At 41.0% G+C, this 6,260-nt stretch overlaps 1 non-coding gene across 1 annotated transcript; it reads left to right on the top strand.

Moving 5' to 3' along the window:
- Positions 1–3,599: 3,599 nt before the first annotated feature.
- Positions 3,600–3,706, top strand: LOC148998884 (small nucleolar RNA R71). The gene has a single exon (XR_016171089.1). It is a non-coding gene; the product is annotated as a small nucleolar RNA R71 (small nucleolar RNA).
- Positions 3,707–6,260: the final 2,554 nt, after the last annotated feature.

Here is a 6,260-nt window from a genome sequence, read left to right as displayed (position 1 = left end):
CGAATCCCCAATGTTTTTCCCTAACCGATATAACTCTACACTTCAAAGTAAATTAGGGATGGTCTTCCTAGATACGCCCTATCTTCGCAAGACTATCGTCCTTTGCGGAAGCTTGGCACGCTTAGTTCGTTGAGCTATAGAACATCTTTGGCCAAACTCAAACACAATCAACTAGAAGAGAGAGAACAATCAAATTAATGAAATAAGCATGGTTCATCTACATCCCAAAGAAAAGGAACTACCTACTCATTATTACAAAGTTCATAAGAAAAATAAAGATGAAACATATAAAGAGAGAGAGAGAGATGTGGTCTTCTTCTTCAGCAATGAGAGAGATGAGAGCCGCATTCGCCGTCTTCTTTTCTGTGGTTGGCTTCTCTTTTATGTCTCCCGCACACAATGAATCCCTCCTCTTTACCCGTCGATTTTACCTTTATTCTTTCGAAATTTGGGAAAACTCAAAATTGGAAAGTTGTAGATATTTTCAATATAGTTCCATAGCATCTTGAATCATCGAAATCCAAGCTCATACGAGAGAGATATGCCTAAAATACTGAAGGTAGGTCTGTTTACCCGATTTTCAGATTTATTACCAGTTTTGTTCCTTGGACCTCCACATGTTTCCGATTTGACTAAGATCTCACTTTTCATGATTTCTTGAGCTTCAAGAATGAATGCCATGATTTAAAATTCACCAATATCTAAAATATTTGCCAACTTTACTCCATATTATCTCTAATATCAAAAATCTCCTTATTCCTGAAAAATACACAAAAATACTCAATTAGCTCTCTTTAATTAAATAAGTATGGGGAATTAAAACAAATAAATAATGGTAAATGCATGCTTATCAAATACCCCCACACTTGAGTGTTTGCTAGTCCTCGAGCAAAACAAAAAAAATAAAATAAAACTAATACAGAAAATAAAGAAAGAAAAACCTAACTCACTTTCGTAGGAATCCCGGTTGCACTTAGCATGTGCAACAAGCTTTTCAACCCCTAGGTTACCTTAGTGGACGAGTTGTGTCTCGTGAGTGTTTGCAGAGAATATACACACAAAATTCTTAAGTGCTCTTCTAATTATTCTGGCAATAGTAAGATTAAAAAGACAGATTCCAAGACAAAGACACTCCATTAAAGATGAAGGGAATATAGGCACCCCCACACTTAAGCTCTTTACACCCTCTCTTAAGTCTAGCTCTACAAACAATTCAATCGAGAAGTCTCCTCTTATCTTCAGTCTACCAGTTCACCCTCAAATAAAACTAAACTAGATACCAAATAATACCAAGAACTCAAGATCTAAGCAATATTGACCTTCTTAGACATTTCACCTTTATAAGCACATTAATTCACTTCTTTCTTTAATGGTCACAGTTCTAGTCCATGCAATGTCTTGCCTCTTAAGCTTTCTAGATGGCCTATGCAACGAGTGTTGGGTCAGCCACTCTCAAGCCAGATGGCCTTAAGGGACTAGGTGTAAAATACCCCTCGAACTTACTTACTTAAGCCAACTAGGCTACAGGCCAAGACTGGACCAAAGACACCCCAACTGTTTGACCCAAGGCACGATGTTGGTGACACCGAGACCCGGTTACTAAGAAGGAGGTCTAACCTTTAAATTTCAGCATATTTTTTTTCTTCTTTTTCTTTCACATTTTACTTCAATTCACTTCACATTTAAATAGTCTAAAATCGGTCTCAACTTGTCACCATAAGCACAAGGCAATACAAGATAACTAGATGGTCAAACCTTTTGGACTACCTGGAATTCCTATTTTCCGAATCAACCTCGGTCTCAAAATGTAAAACCCATTACTATTCTCTCAAGAGGGTGTTCATTACATCAGATGGGATTTCTAAAACACTTAAACTCTCATTTTGTATCCAAGCAAGGAATTAAAACATTTATCTTACCAAAGCCAGAAAAAATTGGGCATTTTTTATCTTTGTGACAATGCTCTACCAACTATCAACAAGTCTTACTCAAGTTGACACCCCCCCCCCCACACACTTAAATTATGCAATGACCTCAGTGCATGTAAGATAATAATAGAAGCAAATAGAGGAAAGAATGTACCTGATGTTTGAACCCATGATAGAGCACGCAACAGTGAAACCTAACAACAAACAAAGAAAATAAAGGAAAAAGAACAAGAAATAATATCTAAACATATGGGTTGCCTCCCATAAAGCGCTAAGTTTAGAGTCTTCAGCCAGACTCAGTAAGAAGAACCCAATGGAGGTGGAAGCTCAAATCTAAATGTGAATGGTGACTGCTCCAAAGAAGTGGAAGAGTCCAACAATGTGTTGACTTCCTCAATATTTAGGTTATATTCCCCAAATGGCAAGTAATGTTGTAGGGGATCATCAATAAGAATGTTTAGAATATAATCAACCACTATCTCATCAATAAAGTTAATTGCAAAGCACTCTTCATCTCTATTTGGGCTTAAAGATACATTCTTTATAGAATCTAGAATTGAGGACTCAAGAGCTTCAGGGAAGGGGGCTTTGGGAGTGTAAGATTTAGGAGTAGGACCCTCTACAATCGGAATGTGTAACCCCTTACAAGGAAATTGATGGGAAATACTCACATGTGGTGTTTCTTTACTAGGCTTGTGTGCATCATTGCCAGTCTCATGGGTCAAATCAACCTCCGCTCGACTCTCAAGATCAATGGGCAATGGCTTGGGAGTAGGCAAAGGTGCATAATATTCCTTCCCACTACGTGCCACAATAGAGACTGCTTGGACTTGTTCCTTCCTAGACCCAATTTGATGATTATGGTTACTTATTGGTTGACTAGGTAACTGGCCAACCTCCCTCCTACTGATGGCATCAACTAGTTGATCAAGTTCGGTTTCCAATTTGTTAATGGACTGAGAATGGGAATGCAACAATTGAGTGTTTTGCTCTAATCCAGTAAGTGCTTTTAGTACCTTATCCTCAAATGTTGAATTATGTGAGGGTTGTGAAAATGATGGTTGCTCATTCCTATAGGCATTTTGGTGCGTATTAAATGGAGGTGGCCTATAAGGTATTTGATTAGAGGGATTCAGCATTGAGTTTCGCCATGAAAAATTGGGGTGGTTTTGCCATCCTGGGTTGTAGGTATTGGAATATGGATCATTGCCAAATTTAGAGACTCCTTGGGCCAAATGTGTATGCTCCTTAACAAACTCAGGGTATTGTGTAGCCAAATAGCAATCAGTGACATGATGGGATAGGCTAGAACATAAAGCACATGCTTCAATCTGATTAGGTGGAGAGAAACTTGTAGGAAGTGGAGATGGGGTTTGTTGTCCTAATGACAAGAGATGGTCCAATTTCTTTGATAGCAAGTCAACCTTAGTGCTCATCTCAATGGTAGGATTGATCTCATAGAGACTGCTCCTCTTTGGTTGCCCAATGGATGGAATCTCAGTCCTAGCTGTTGAAGCATGGTGTTGGGAGTTTTCACTAAGGGTCTCAAAAAGTTCCCATGCCTCATTCTCATTCTTGTGCATGAATGTCCCACCACAAGAAGAATCAACCATTTGCCTATGTCGGTCTCTAAGGCCATCATAAAAGCATTGAACCAATTGCCATTTAGGAATAGCATGGTGGGGGCACTTTCTAGGTAATTCTTTTAGTCTTTCCCAAGCCTCATGAAATTGTTCTCCTTCTTGTTGGGAGAAACTCGTTATCGCTCTCCTAATGCTATTGGTATGGCCAATGGGGAAGAACTTTTTAAGGAACTTCTGTTGCATTTCTACCCAAGCGGAAATTTTAACATTGTCCAAAAAATGAAGCCAATGCTTAGCTTTATCTTTAAGGGAGAATGGGAAAAGAAGTAACCTTAAAGCATCAACTGAGAGGTTTTGAATTTTAACCATGGATGACACCTCTAAAAACTCATCTAGGTGCTTATAAGGCTCTTCATTGGCAAGTCCATAAAAAGATGGTAGCATTTGAATCACACTAGATTTGATCTCATATTGAGCCGCCTCTATGTTAGGCAACTTAATACAAGAAACCGGAGTATATATCGTAGGAATGAAATGCTCACTCAAGGGCCTCATCGGAGGCTCATAGTTTGCCATGGTTCTTTGCCTGCTAAGGTTGGCCAAAATCTCTTCTAACTCTAAGTCAAGTGGAGTCAACTCAGGGTTTAGGGACGGATGACCATGCATACACACAGAAGAAGAAGAAAAAAGAAGAAGCTAAATAAGTAAAATTCAAAGAAAATAACTATAGCAAAAGGGAAAGTTTAGGACGTACCTAAAGCGCAATCCACGTGGTCTTTCGAACAAAAGTTACACATGTGGGATCTAAGGGATGGGGATTTTTTAAAAAATTAACCTAAGCAACCCAGTCTAATGTAATATTACAATTGAAAAGTCTTGAATACAATTATATCTAAGAAAGAAAAGATAACAACCTAAATTAATTATCAAAACCCTTCCCTTGCGTTTTCCCCTCCACGCCGCCCCCATCCCCCTCGGCCCTTAGATCTCCTCGTGATGACCTGCAAAATGAAAGCGTCAGATGTGGCCCGACCGCTGGGGTCGGGAGTCCACCTCCGAAGGCTAAGTCAGTTGATGAACTTAATCACAAACGGCTCTGCTAGAAGCACAGAGCTAAGGAACGAAGAACTGGGAAAGGTGATCTAGATAGCAGAGCGTTGATAGTTTAAGTCTATCAGTATGTATCTGAACCTGAGTCTCAGATTGTGTGTTTTCTGGTCTCCTCACTTCGTATGGTAGTGAGGTTTATATAGAGTGTACCTTCAAATCTCCTTCGTTGGATGCACTTGAGCCTTCTTCGGGTAGTCGTTGGATCTTAATAGTTAGATCCGTTGAGCAATAGACTTCTACTAGTTTGGACTAGTAGAGGACTCCTGATATAACCTTTAGGTTATGTGATGATTATCCCTTCGATAATGATTATCCGCAGCCGTCAATTCGAGTCTGCCATCATTAGGGTAATTACCCTAATCCATAAGTAGGATTAGGGCACGCTTGTTGCCGAATAAGCTTTCTTCTTCAGCAAGCCATCTTCTGGATCCGGTTCGCTCGGGAGCGAGTCAGTTCCCTCCGTCTCGACCGAGGTCGAGGGTCGGACCAGGTATAAACCCGGTCTGATCATAATTTCTCCGTATCACGAGCCCCCCAGACCAAGCGTTCGGTCGATTCCGAGGGCTTGGTTTTTAACTGGGTTCTTCGTCAGGCGATAATCTCTGCGTGCTTCATTAAATGTCATATCACATTTAATGCGGTGGTCACTTTTCCTCGAGCGTTGTGAGTGTAAGGCCACGTGTCTCCTTGCAGTCGATCTGTCGTGGCTCACGTCATCCAAGCGACGGTTTCCGAACGCTTATTTCGGATTCGTGAGTTCAAACTTTCAAAACGTCTTTCAATCTCGATCGTTGATTTTGAATCAATCTCGATCGTTCAGATTCCCGAACACTCGTGCGGGGGTTTTAAAAGCGGTTCGTTGTCTTCGTAGGTTTCATTCTTCCTGTCTGGAATTTGAACCTTTGTTGTCTGCTTCGCGCCTTCTTGCTCTCAAGCTTCGCCTCCTTGAATCGGTAAGTTTACTTGTCTTTTTCTTTTTGTAGTTCTTGAAACAAGTAATGGCGGACGACGGGGCTTCTCTGGTACCCAGTGTTGGTAATAGCAGTGAGGCTTTTGCTTCTCCTGCTCCCGAACAGTCGGATAGTGATAACAAAACCCTAACTGTCCTCTGGCGCGAGTTTGCTGAAGTTTCTCAAAAAGGTTTAGAGAGAAAAACCGAAACTCCTCCTGCCCTCCTCGAGTCTGGATCTTCCAAGATTGTCGAGTCTTCTAGGCAGCCTCAAACTTCCAAGTCCGATGGTGGACCTGGCTCTGTTCCCTCCATTTATAATGAGGAAACCCTTCTTTCAGCCATCCAAGATTTTGATTTTCCTTCCTCTTATCAGGTTAGGGCTCCCCACCCTGATGAGAGGGTTGATTCAAACCTCTCGGGTGAATTTTCTCTGTATATAGATGCCTGGAAAGCGGGGTTCGCTTTCCCTTTTTTAATCCTTTGTTCTCCGCAATTCTGAATCATTGGGACATTTGTCCCGGAATGCTCCTTCCCAATAGCTGGCGTCTCATCGTCGGCTTCTTGGGTTTGTGTTTTGAACTTGGCATTACGCCATCTCTTTCTCTCTTTGTACATTTTCATGTTCTTTCTATCTCCCATCCTCCCGGATGGGTTTTTCTGTCCAAACGCAATAAGGCTGAACTTGAT

Source organism: Hakea prostrata, unplaced genomic scaffold, assembly GCF_041222555.1.
Source record: "Hakea prostrata isolate BN-2017 unplaced genomic scaffold, UWA_Hpros_2 contig_101, whole genome shotgun sequence".
Lineage (NCBI taxonomy): Eukaryota > Viridiplantae > Streptophyta > Magnoliopsida > Proteales > Proteaceae > Hakea > Hakea prostrata.
Note: the sequence above shows the minus strand (reverse complement) of the source record. Positions and strands in the feature narration are given on the sequence as shown.